Genomic DNA, 14,829 nt, shown 5'->3' with positions numbered 1-14,829 from the left:
TGAATTCAAGTGATATCAGAGGTACAGACAAGCTTGCCAGAGACTTGCTTCATCATTGGGCTCAAGTCTCCCAAATCAGCGAGCCCTTGTAGGTTTCTGTGAAAAATACAAAAACTTGGAAGGGTGTTTTATGTAGTCAACTTGAAAAAAAATGAAACATGCTTAGTTTTATACAGTATCTTCGGTTAAATGGTTCATCTACATCTAACACTGTATGAACTCCTAATTATCTGAACCTTTGAACTTCATTAAGACATTTCCAATTTTATCATTAAAAATAATCTAATCGGAAGAATTTTGTCAAAGGAAACTGTTAATAAGTGATACCAGCAAGGATGTTGTTCTCATATCCTCATTGTGCTTTGCTTTTTTGGTCTTAAAGGCAGAATGCTGGCACAATACTCTTAATAAGATGCCTAGAGAATCTGTCAATTTAAAAATTGCCAAAACACAGAGCTAGAAAGAACTTGTTTAAGATTTTAAAAAACAAAATTCAACTGAGTAAATGTTAAAGATCTTATTGGCTTTATTCAGTGACTCATCAGTCAGGCAGCACTGAATCTAGCAGATAGAAAGGAGCTCCAAAGAGCTGAACAAAATGAAAGACTTTTAAAGTCAGAAAAGAGCAAAAACAAGGAAGTTATCCTAGGCCAAAAGTGGATTGGTTATTGCAAGATTATTTTCCTTTAGGGGATGGTAGGGATCTATCAGGCAGATCACCTAACTAATGTGATCAGGTAACATCTGGCTGACTGGTTGAAGATTCTGTTTTCGGGAACCCTAAAACTAAATTCTGTTTGGTGACATAGAGGTTAGCATGAGCGACTCGACTCCATTTTGAGCCTGCTGTTTTGTTTTTAATGAGATAAATTTGGATGGAAATTATATATATATAAAATTTACTGAGGAGATGCAGAATGTACACAGCTTTTATACTTAACTATGTCAAGAAGACATTACCCCAGTTATAGAAATGACAGGTCTCACATTTATTTACCAGGATAGCCTTCAGGGTCTACCCCATTCATTTGAAGAGCAGAAATAATCATCATAGCGGCAGGGGAAGCATCATGTATTTGCTACTCAGGTGATCCACTGGCATGAGATTTTTCATAGGTTTATAATGCTGGTGATGCTTCTCAGTGTCTTACCAAGTTCCCTCAGCATGAAAGCAGGGTGGTGGTTTTTTTAAAGAGGGAGGCAAGAAATAAGTAATGGAGTCAAGACAGCTAGAAATTAGAAAAGAATAAAAGAGATGTGAAAAACACCTGAGAAATTAGCCAGCATTTGTGGAAAGAATATACGATTATAGAAGTTAGGGTCCCAGGGCGCCTGGGTGGCACAGCGGTTAAGCGTCTGCCTTCGGCTCAGGGTGTGATCCCGGAGTTATGGGATCGAGCCCCACATCAGGCTCTTCCACTACGAGACTGCTTCTTCCTCTCCCACTCCCCCTGCTTGTGTTCCCTCTCTCGCTGGCTGTCTCTATCTCTGTCGAATAAATAAATAAAATTAAAAAAAAAAAAAAGAAGTTAGGGTCCCTAATGTTGAGAATGAGAATAATCAAGATTTAATGAAGCAAAAGTTTTATGACAGAGTGATGAGATCTCTGACAAATCAGATTTTTCCCCGTTTATTTTTATGTTTAAAAGATTCTGTTTCATTGAAGCTGTGTGGTCAGTCTAGTAGGGTAACACATTTGGAAACTATGATAGGGATGGGAAAACAATGGCAATGGTAATACAGGAGTTCCCCCTTATCCACAGAGGACACATTCCAAGACCCCCAGTGGATGCCTGAAACCGCAGACAGTACTGAACCCTATAGAAACTACAGGTTTTTTTCCTACACATACCTATCTACGATAAAGTCTAATTTATAAATTAAGCAGAGCAAGAGATTAACAACAATAAATCATAATCAAATAGAACAATTATAACAATATACTGTAATAAAAGTTGTGTGAATGTGGTTTCTCTCTCTGTCTCACAATATCTTATTGAACTGTGCTCACCCCTCTTCCTATGATGTGAAATGATAAAATGCTTATGTGATGAGATGAAGTGAACGACACAGACGTCGTGATGTCATGTTGGCTGCTACTGTCTGACCATATGTCAGCAGGAGGGTCATCTGCTTTGGGACTGTGGTTGACTGTGGTGACTGCAGGTAACTGAAACCGTGGAAAGCTAAACGTACATAAGGGGGGACGACTGTACTTTTCAACAGGGCAGAAAGCTCTTAGCTTCAGAAATGAAAGGGAGAAGGCTGTCCCATCTCTCTGAGAGAGTAGATGCAAGACCACCCTGAAGAGATTTTAGTTTTCTACCTTCTGCTCCCCATTTAGAGACACGTCGTGCCTGCTTTATGTAAAGATGATATCTTAAAGCTGAAATTTGGGAGCAGAAGAATTGGCTTTTATAGTTAAAGCATCATGCCACAAAAGCGGATTTACACCTTCTTTTGGATGGCTTGGAAACTGTCGATGCAAGCCACGGAAAGAAGGCATAGCGCCTAGAAAGACGGAGGCTAAGAGCCAAATTCCAGGAAATCAAGGACTGTGTACAGTGTTGGGTTAAAGTGAGCCATAAATGGAAGACTTTCCACTCCCTCCCTCCCCCCCTCCCTCCTCTCTGATTTGTGTGTGGAGGTGGGGATGGGGAGCATGTGTCTTCATGCACACATACATCTTAATATACATATATTTTAGGAGCTGATTCCTTTTTTAAAAAGTTTGCTTCAAAGTATCCTCTTGAAATGTAGTTATAATTCAGTTTGCTTAACTCTTAAAATAGGCTTTGTAATGAAAGTATAGCAAATGTGGAGAGAGTTTGCAATCATGGAAAAGGCACTGGAGTGCAGGTCAAAAGATCTGGGTGCTAGTCCCAGCTTCAGCTTTTCAAAATCCATGTGACTATTAGCTTGACTATCTGAACCTCGGGTTTCACATCTGGGGAATGAAAGGATTGGACTCGAATGATCTCTAAGGCTTCTTCCAGCTCTGACATTTGATTATTCTGTGAAGTCTGGGTTAAGCAGAGAGGCTTCTTTGGTATAGCATGCTAACTGCTCTGAGAGGGATACCCGAAGGGTAAGAGCAGGAAGGGACAAAACCAACTTCTGAAATATTGAAATTACCTCCTCAACAAATGAGTAGCTTGCTTTGTAACAAAGCAGGAACAAAAAAGATCACATTAATAGCTACAGATAATATTTTTCATAAGTGAACAGGGCTAAAAATAGCAAAACCAAAGAACACACACCTAAGGTCACCAAAAGACAAATACCAACATGTATGCCATGCTGCCCTTATTAAATCTTTCAGGTGAAATAGATAATGCAAATAAACTTTAGATATCAAATAATGCAATTGTAACATACTAATAAACCTAGTGAGAAGCAAACAATAGAATAGTATTTAGGAAAAAAAAGAATAGTGTTTTGACAGATCTGCTTGCATATATTTACTTGGCTTGACCACTTACTGGCAATGTGTACTTTGGGAAGTTAATTATGTGTTTATTGTGGAAAACTTGGAAAATGTCAAAGAATGAAAAAAAGCTTTAATACATAGAATTCTGGAAAATGTAGTTTTAGCTTCCCAACCTTTTTTAGTAAAGGAAAATAAGCCAGAACAGGTACATCTATATTTACCATGTTTATCACCTTTACCTAAAACATCATCCTAAACACATATGCTAAAAGCACTTCCTTTAAGAGCACAGACAGAAACATTCACCATCAGGTGTATTAATCAGTATTATTTTGGAAGTTCCACTAAATGCAATAAAAAAGTTTAATGATTATTTATAACACCACTAGAAGAGAAAAAATGTAGGGCTGATGATACAGTTGTACATCTAAAAACCTCCCAAATTGCAGTTTTAAAGTAAAAAAATAAAAAACTAATAATTTGATAATTAGATCAGTCACTCAGATAAATATATATTTTAAAATCTATAGCTTTTTCTTTACTGGCAATAAACAGACATACAAATGAAAAAAAGCAAACACGCATAAAACAGGTAACAGTAAATAATTAAGTTAAACACGAAAATATAGAACTTAATATTAAAAAAACAAAACCCCCAAAATCTATACTAACTTATTGAAGGGTCCAAAGGCAAAGCAAATAACAAAGCATATTCTGGGTTAGGAAATCTTAATATCACAAAAATATCAAGCCTCTAGAAAAGGTAATCAATTCAATGAAAAAAATTTAACGGCTTTATTGAGGTATGATTGAAATATAATAAATTGTACATATTTAAATACACAATTTGAGATACATACACGGTCATACACCTATAAGACTATTAGCACAATCAAGATAATTAGTATATCCATCACTCTCAGAAGTATTCTCTTGCCCCTTTGTAATCTTGTCACTCTCTCCCCCCTCCCCATTTCCAGGCACTTACTGATCTACTTTCTGTTACTATAGATTAGTTTGCATTTTCTCAATATTTATGTTAATGGAAAACTATAATGTGTTCTCCTTTTTGTTTGGTTTCTCTCACTCAATGTAATTATTTTGAGATTCATCCATTGTATGGATACACCATAATTTATTTATCTTTTCACCTGTTCATAGAAATCCGGGTTAATTTCAGTTTTGAGCTTTTACAAATAAAGCTGTTAGGAGCATTTGTGTATGAGACTTTGTATGGACATGTTTTTGTTCTTGGAACTTGGAAGTCACCAGATGAAAAGAGGAGAAAAATTTTTGTGATCTTGATTTTAAAGTTTTGGGTTTTTCATTTAGGTCTATGTTCTATCTTCAATTAATTCTTTTATATGATAAGAGGTAAGAGGTAGGAATTGAAGTTAATTTTGTAATACTTTTTATTTATTTATTTGTCAGAGAGACAGATCACAAGCAGGGGGAGCGGCAGGTAGAGGGAGAGGCAGGCTCTCTGCTAAGCAAGGACCCTGATGAAGAAATCAATCCCAGGACTCTGAGTTCATCGCCTGAGCTGAAGGCAGCCACTTAACTAACTGAGCCACGCAGGCACCCCTGAAGTTCATTTTTTTTTTTGCGTGTGGATATCAAATTTTTTAGCACCATTTGTTGAAAAGACAGGAAAAGTCAGTCCTCTTTTGTACATTCGTTGAAAATCAATTGACTATATATTTTTAAAATTTATTTCTGAAATCTCCAATTTGTTTCCTTAATGTTTTTGTCTATTTTGTTGCTGATCTGATTATTGTAGCTTTGCAATAAGTCTTAAAGTCACGTAGTGTAAGATTCTCAACTTTGTTCTTTTTCAAAGTTGTTTTGACTAATACAGTTTTTTTGTATTTCCATGTTTATTTTTGAATAGATAGTCATTGTCTCGAAAAAACTTGCTGGTATTTTGACGGGAGTTGCATGGAATATATAAACCAACTTGGAAAGAGTTGAAAATACTAAGCTTTCCAATGTATCAATATAGTATCTCTCATTTATTTAACTTATTAACAAATTTTGAATCTTCTGTAGTTTTTCTCAGCAATGTTTCGAGCTTTTCTGGGCATAGGACTTGCACATCTCTTGTTGGTCTTATTCCTGATATTTCATATTTTGATTCTAATGTAAATGGCATTGCTTTATTAAAATTTATTACAATTTCAATTTCTAATTTTTTTGTTGCTGCAATATTTTCAAATATTGATCATGTATTCTTCAACTTGGCTAAATTTGTATACTATTAGTTCTAGCAGCTTTTCTTAGAGAATCCATTAAATGTTTTTACGTAAACTGTTACGTTGTGTTCAAATAAGAGTTTTTATTTCTTGCTTCCAAACAAGATGACTTTTTCCCCCCTTGCCTTATTGCTCTGGCTAGAACCTCTAGTACAATGTTGAGTAGAGGTAATACGAGCAAACATTCTTGTATTGTTTCTTATCTTTGGAGAAAGTAATTCAATTTTTCATCATTAAATATGATGTTAGCTGCAGGCTTTTTGAAAATGTCTATTATTAGGATGAAGAAGCTCATTTTCATCCTAGTTCACTGAGAATTTTAATCAGTATGGATGTTGGATTTTGTCACAGGCCTTTTTCTGTGTTTGCTCAGATATTCATATGATTTTTCTTTTTAATCTCTTTATATGGTGAAGTACATTGATTTTTGAATGCTAAGCCAGTCTGACATTCCTGGAATAAATGCCACTTGGTCAAAATATATTATCCTTTTTACACATTTTTTCATTTGATTTGCTAATATTTTGTTAACCTATACTTATGTATACTTATACTTTTTGTATCTATACTTATGAGCAATATTGATTTGTATATTTTTCCCTTTTAATGACTTCATCTGGTTTTGGTACCAGGTAATGCTAGCACTATAGAATTATTTGGGAATTATTCCATCCACTTCCATTTTTTGGAATAATTTTTATAGGATGGGGTTTTTTTCTTCCTTAAATGTTTGGTAGAATTTACTAATGAGGACATCTGAACCTAGAATATATCTGTCAGAAAGTTTTAAATTACAATTTCAATTTACTAGATGTAGGACTATTCGGGTTATCCATTTCTTCTTCAGTGAACTTTGCTACTTAAGCTGTAAAATTCATTGGCATAAAGTCATTCATAATATTCACTCATTTTTAAAATATTAGTAGAACTTGTAGTGATTTACCTCTCATTCCTGATATGGTAATTTGTGTTCTCTCTCTCTCCCCCCTATTCCCTCTCCCCCTCCATCTCTCTCTACTTCCTGATCTGAGGATTATCAATTTTCTTGTCTCAAAGAACTGTCTTTGGATTTTCACTGATTTTATCTATTATTTTTCTGTTTTCTATCTGACTGGTTTCCCTACTCTGACCTTTATTATTTCCTTTTTACAGTTTACTTTGGGTCTCATTTGTTCTTTTTTTAGTATCCTGTGATGTAAAACTGGTGTCACTAATGCAATGATCTTTCTTCTTTTCTAATATAGCACTTTAATGCTATAGATTTTAGTGCTATAAATAATGTTTTTGCTGCATCCCACAAAGTTTGACATGCCACATTTTCATTGAGCTGGAAATAATTTTTAATTTCCCTTTTGATTTCTTACTGACCCATGGTATGTAGAAATATACTATTTAGTTTCCAGATATCTGGGATTGTCCCAGATTGTAACTGATTTCTAATTTAATTCAATTAAGTTCAGAGAATAAATTTCATATGGCTTAAGTCATTTTAAATTTACTGGGATTTGTTTCATGGCTCAGAATAATCTGTCTTCATGAATTAACTCTAAATGGATCATAGACACAAATGAAAGACGTAAAATTATAAAACTTCTAGAAGAAAACATAGGAGATGTCCTGACAATCTTTAGTTAGACAAAGATTTCTTAGATACAACGCCAAAAGCTTGATTTATAAAAGAAAAATTAGTAAATTGAATTTCATCAAAATTAGGAACTTCTCTTCAAAAGATACAATTAAAGAATGAAAAGCCAATTCACAATCTTAGTGAAAATATTTGTAAATAGCATATCTGATTAAGGACTTGTAAAGAAATCTGTGAAGAAATGCCCAAAACTCAATAATAAAAAATAAAACAACCCAACAAAGATGGGCAAAATATTTGAACAGACACTTTATCAAATAGGATGTACAGATAGATGACAAATAAACATATGAAAAGATGCTTGACAACCTTAGCCATTGGGGAAATGCAAATTGAAACTACCTTGAAATACTACTACATGCCTGGGAGAATTTCTAAAATCAAAAACACTCACCATACCAAGTGCTGGAGAGGATATACAGCAACTATAATTCTCATTCACTGTTGGTGGTAACGTGGAATGGTACACCATTTTGGAAAAGAATCTGGTAATATCTTAAAAAATTAAATATACCTCAACCATGTGACCCAACTGTTCCACTCCTAGGTATTTGTCTGAAACAAATGAAAGGATATGTCCATATAAAGATGTGTACATAAATGGTTATATCAGCTTTATTTGTAAAAGCCCCAAACTGGATAATCCAAAGTCCATCAGCTGATGATGGATAAACAAATTGTGATATATCCATTCAATGGAAAACTACTCAGCAATAAAGAGTAGTGAACTATCAGTGCACACACAAAAATAGATTAATTTCAAAATGGTTAAGAAAGCCAATCCCCTCCCCCAAATACTTACATACAACATGATTCTACTTATATAAAATTCTAGAAAATGCAAACAAATCTTTGACAGAAAGCAGATCAGTAGTTTCTTGGGGGTGGAAGGGGAGGGAGAGGAAGGAAGAAGTGATTACAAAGGAGCACAAGGAAGCTTTTAGGGGTGGTGGATTTGTTATTTTAATTATGATGATTTCATGGGTGAATATATGTCAAAAACATCAAACCGAACACTTGAAGTATGTGCATCTTGTTGTATGCCAATTATATGTCAATAAAGATGTTAAAAATTAATACAGGTGCTACAACTAAGGTTCAATACTAGCAACATGAATTTAATATTTGTTATTTCATAAGTTATCCTTTAGGTGTTGTTTCAATTACAGAGAACATATTAATTTAATTAAAACTTTATTCTCTGAACAATGGCATTTTTATATGAAAGGATTCATTAAAATTGGTTTTCTGATGTGAAATAAAAGGCCCAAAATTTTAAAAAATTATAAATTTGTTTTCATCAGTAATATTCACGTATCTAAAATTATAACCAATTAAAATTGAACCACTGAATAAATTATTTCAACTTAGAACTATTCTTTTGTTTCCTATTTTACTCTGAATTGAAGCCCAAACCTTTATTCAATCTAAACTAAGATGTACGCATTTTATTTCTACCTTGAAATACTCTTCAAATAATGACATTTTAAATTAACCAAATATTAATTTTAATTAGTAATAAAAATTAAATACAAGTGCTCTTTAAAAGCCAAGAAGTAAAAAAAAAAGAAAAAGAAAAAATGCAAAGCAAATCTAATTTGCTGCCTTCAGAAAACAAGTTTTGCTTTTGCTTTACCGAAATGATACTGTCTTAGAACACCTTTTATGCATCTACTCAGCTGGTTCTGCTTTGACATCACTCTTAAATGTTGGTGTACTTAGGGCTGCATTCTTTACCCACTACTCAATTCTTTCCTGAACTCCAGATATGTGTATCTAGTCACTTAAATGTGAAATAAAAGTAGATATTCCATGAACCTAAACTAGATTTGTTAAATATTACAGGCAGAACTTCTTATTCAAGATGATTATTCCCACATTTGGTATTTCCAGACCAGACTTCTCCTCTGACCTCAGGTTGAAATATTCCAATTCATACCAATTATTAACATTTGATATTTCATATATATCTCAAATATAACTTGTCTCAACCTGAACCCAGTTCCCCACCCTCATCCCTCTTCACATAGTTTTCCCCACCTCAGTGAAGTGTACTGTAGCTCAAATGAGTTGCCTGTAAATCATTAGCAGATAGATAGAAATTCCAAAGAAAGATTATAGGTAATTATTGTGTTCCTTTATGATGTCTATTAAATATAATGAACATAAATTTATAATGACATCATATTAGTTCTTCAACAAAGACATTCATTCAACATCTTTAACCATTTAAAATCAATTCCACTTTTCCCAATTTCTGAGGCAATTCACAACCTCCATATCATTTTTTTCTTAGTAATGAGAACAAAGATTGAACCTACAGTTGTACCAGATGAGAAAACTGTCAAGTTATAAACAAGTCTTGAAAACCTAAATCTGAAAAGGTGTTTTTTTAGGAGGCAATATCACTTGTTAGTGAAATAAACACATAAGTTGTTGGTTCACAAACTGGAGGAGTACACAAAGGGCAAGGAGTGACCCAAGGAAGAGCGGCCACTCCAAATGGGGAGGTGGCGGTTTTAATAAGTAAGGGAACTTACTTACAAGGCTTGTCTTCAGTGGCTGCTAGATTAGTAGATCTCCACACTGGCTGACAGAATCTTGAAAGGTTACATAGAGACCTTCATGGAGTTTAGTCACACATACCATCCAGATAGCTCAACAACAGCCTCTCTCAAGGCTGCATCTTTGAAAATCGATCCCATGGTGGTAATGGTGGGCAGAACGTACATGCATGGGTGGGGGTGGGTACCCAGATCCAGCCCCAGGATCAACTGGCTGTCACGTCCTCCGGATGACCTTCTCCAACATAATTATATATGTATATATAAAAATCTTAGAAGCCTCTGATTACAATATAAAGTTACACTTTAAAAAATTACCCGAATCATTATGGGATAAGCCACCAGTTCACTAAATTCAGTGCTCATTCAGGGTGATACAGATGTTTCTGAAGTCTCCACAGGGTGGTAAATTCCATGCATTTCTGAACTCAGTCCTCAGATTCTTCCACTCTGACTGGGACTTGCCACCATGCTCAGTCATTTATGACTCCTCCACTCTTCAGATCTAAGGTGAGAGAGAACCCTGCCCTCTTCATCTCTAAAGAACTGCTCTTGGCTCATGTTTGTGGAGATGGGACTCAGAAGTGTTTCTGGAAGGTTGAAGAGGGCTCCAGAAGAAACAGACTCCCACTCTTGCTGTTGCCATCAACACAGAACCTTTGTGAGGTCAGGATGAGTTCTCCAGACCTATTCCCAGATCAATCAGCATATTCGTAGGCTTTTCTGTGTCTCTAAGTTTAGAAAAAACTCTGAGATCTAGGGGGAAGGAGAAAGTCCAAAAAGTCACCTTAGTTCTTGACCAGTGAAACACTATTCATTTTGGCGAACAATAGAAACATCGGCTCTTTTCAATAGAAAATTTCACCCTTACCCATCAGGGTATGTTTTTAATGTGAGGCCCCATCAAAACAATTGAATCGCCAAACTATCTACCCACTAGCTCCTCTGTGGTTAAATCATTTTTACCTATAGTCCTTTTGTTATTCTAGCCTATGTGCTCTTCTTTTTGTTGGCTTATGGTAGATTTATTCCAGGACCCTGGGATCATGACCTGAGCCGAAGGCAGACACTTAACTGACTGAGCCACCCAGGTGTCCCTCTGCTGTGTGTCTAATTCCACATTGGAATCTGCTTTTTGGGGAATCTGAATTGACACAGCCTCACAGAGAAGGTGAGATTTGAATGAAACCTCGTAAAATTTACGAGTATCTTATTTAATTTTCTAAACATACTAATTTTAAGAATATGATTATTTGTCTAAGAGGTCCCTCCCCCACCCAAAATCAGTGGCTCAACCTACATACAGTTATTTTTCTCTCACATAACAGCTCAGAGGTAGACATGGGGTTCAAGGTGAATAGGTGGCTCTGGTTCATGAAGATACCCAGGCACCACAGTTCCTTTCATATTCTTGCCACCAACCCCAGAGGACTGTCCTCCTCTAGATGGTTAATTTGGCCCGACCACTACCATCTCCATTCCAGAATGCAGGACGGTAAGGGAATCAGGCTGAAAATTTTAAAGATGGACAAAGAAATTGCATACATAATTACCACTCTGGTCAGTGAGTCACGGAGCTACAACCAGCTGTAAGGAAGGCTGGAGCCGCAGTCTCTGGCCAAGCAGCCTGACATCGGCTAAAAATCAGAAGGGTGGATATTCCAGAAGTATTAGCAGTCGCTGCTACAAATGGAATATTCCAAAATCCAAATTTCTGACATATTTATTTATAATAACAATATAGAATTGCATTATTTTTCTAGATGATAATTAAGAGGATTTGAGGAAGGAATCAAAGGAGAATAATTTCTTCCTGTTAATGAGCATATATTCAAGCATTGACTTCAATTAGTACCATTGCTACTTCTTCTCACCATTATTTTAGTAAGTTATCTGGTGCTTTTTATTTCTCAATTCAACCCTGATAGCAAAAACGGAAAGATTCGTGATAGAATATCACATAATAAGCTTTAAAATCTGTAGAAAGAGCACTTAGAGTGCCTCTCTCTCTCTTTTTAAAGTAGGCTTCGTGCCTAATGTGGGGCTTGAACTCATGACCCTGAGATCAAGGGTTGCACACTCTACCAACCGAGTCAGCCAGCTGCCCCAAGCTTTCAATATTACGAAGGTAAGAATAACTTTTTTGTAAGCATTTTCTTAAATAAAAATTGGTTCATTCACTTCTTAAGTGCCTTTTCTCCTGCCCTTTACCTTGATCAAGAAAATCAGTGCAATGAAAGCATCTCATTGACTGCATCAAGTGGACAACCTTTGGAGCCAGAAATGTGGTATGAGTAAAGGATGAGCTCCAAATTTAGAACTATGGCTGTGCAGCTGTCATGACTCAATTTCCCACCAGCTTTTAGAGTAGGTTATAAAACTGCATTTGCTATTCCTCTTCAAATCTTAGCCACCACCAAGAAAACCTATGAGAAACCAAATGATTGAAGGATAACTTCCTGAGGCTTAAAATCTCACTGAGACTTTGTAAAATAAATGTTTTCTGAACACCAGATTCTTTATGAAGAGATGCTGCTTCCCATATAAGCATATAAATGTATATATACACACACTTCCCATATATATATGGAAATATATGGGATATATATGGAAAATAAATCAGATCATGTCATTTCTCACTTCAAAATCTAAAATGATTCCTTTTAAAATCAGAGTAAAAACAAATCTCTTTAAAATGGCCTAAAGGACCCTACACTATCTGCTTCCCCTTTCTACCTCCTAGCCCTCCTCTCCTGCAACTTTGCCCTCATTTCCTCCGCCCCAGCTTTGTGGGCCTCCTTCTGTTCCTGGAACATGCCAGGCACCCTCCTTCCTAACTTAGGGACTTTGAAGGGCTCTTCTGCCTGAAATGCTCTGCCACCAGGTAATCTGTATGGCTAACTCTATCACCTCCTTCAAGGTTTCATTCAAATCTCACCTTCTCTGTGAGGCTGTGTCAATTCAGATTCCCCGAAAAGCAGATTCCAATGTGGAATTAGACACACAGCAGAGGGACACCTGGGTGGCTCAGTCAGTTAAGCGTCTGCCTTCGGCTCAGGTCATGATCCCAGGGTCCTGGAATCGAGTCCCGTATCGGGCTCCTTGCTCAGCAGGGAGCCTGCTTCTCCCTCTGCCTGACGCTCCCCCTGCTTGTGCTCTCTTTCTCTGTCTGACAAATAAATAAATAAAATCTTTAGACAGACAACAGAGTTATTGGGGAAAACACCTATGAAGGTAGAAGAGAGAGGGAACCGGAGCAGGAGGAAAAGGCTGTGGCACCATGCAGATCTAACACCTGTGAAAAGAGATAGAAGAGGTTGGAGGATTGGGCAGGAAGAGCCTCAGATTGCAGTGTGGTTCTGAGAAAGTCTCAGCCAGGACGATGGGAACCCCAGAGGAAAGATTTCTTACCAGAAGGGTCCCATGCTGGCCGGAAGTAGTCTGACTTCAGTACTCCCACCATGGTCAGTCGTTGGCTTGGAACTGCTGAGTACAATGTTTGCTTTGGGGATGAATGCTGTCAGGAAAGGCATAATAGCTGAAGGATGTCAACCGCTTACGTTTCTTGGGGCAGGTAATCGTGGAGGGAGATCTACCTGAGTGGATACTTCCAGGCCCCGCAGAGCCCCACCCTAATTATCCCAGGAAATTCTACAATCACTAATTACACCGTATAATGTAACCCACTGCCCATTTGGCATTCCCAATCCCCCTTACCCTGCTCTACTTTTACTTTATTCCATAGCACTTTGTTTTATATCATTAAATGTTCATGATCACGATGAGAAGAATGTAATATCCCAAATTTACGAGTAAGCCAAGGTTAGTAAGCTTCAAATGTGCACTCTTGCAAGACTCCCTACAGTTTCATCCTCAGACTTTATCTCCTTAATTCTATTGTCACACATATGCTGTTAATAATGATAATTATGATGATACCATAACAACATTATTGAGCATTTATTATGTACCAAACACTGTACCAGGTACTTTACTTGCATTATTTAATTTATTCCCCACAAAATTTTTGTGATTTGTATTATAATTACTACCATTTTTATTGGTGAGGATAACTGAAGGTTAGAGAGGGAACACACAGCTCATCACATGGCAGAAACAGAAGCCATGACTTGGTCTGACCCCAGAGCCCTTTCTCTGTCCGCCAGAATGATTTCTGGGACAAAAAAATTTCATTGATTCATTCCTTTGCTTAAAAGTTTTTACTGCGTCTCCAGTGCCTTTGAGAGACCCCAGGAGCTAGCTTAGCCTGCTTGCCTGATCTCTTTCCTCTCCTCACTCCTCTGGAACCCCACCTTTGAGCTGTACTGGACCACCTCACATCTGAATGCCCTCACATCTAAATGCCTCTTTCATTCCTGCTATTCCTGCTACCCCTAGCTCCTTTTTTTGCCTAATTTATTCTTGTCCTCAGGGACTCAGTTCAGATGTCCCCTTCACCAGGGATAGCTCTCTCACTTTCCAAGTCTGGGTCAAATGTCTCTTTTTACATTTTCCCATGGCTACTTGGTCTTCTCATTGAATGCTAATCCACTGCACTGTACTCATGGGTCCCACCAGACCAAGTGTTGGCAAGCTTTTTCTGTAATGGGCCAGGTAGTTTATGTTTTAGGTTTTTTGAGCCTTGTGGCCAATGTCATGATTACTCAACTGCACCGCTGCAGTGCAAAAGCTCCCACAGAGAGTACGATAATGAAAAGCATGGCTGCATTCCAATAAAACTTTGTTTATGGACACTGAAATTTGAATTTCACAGAATTTTTGTGTGTCACGAAATATTATTCTTCTTTTGATTTTTCAACCATCTAAAAATATAGAAACCATTCTCAGCTTGCAGGCTGTACAAAAACAGGCGGGTGGGCCAGATTTTGTAGTTTGCCAATTCCTGTACTATTCCACGAACTTTTAATAGCCAGAGAA

Source organism: Ursus arctos, unplaced genomic scaffold, assembly GCF_023065955.2.
Source record: "Ursus arctos isolate Adak ecotype North America unplaced genomic scaffold, UrsArc2.0 scaffold_11, whole genome shotgun sequence".
NCBI lineage: Eukaryota > Metazoa > Chordata > Mammalia > Carnivora > Ursidae > Ursus > Ursus arctos.
Note: the sequence above shows the minus strand (reverse complement) of the source record.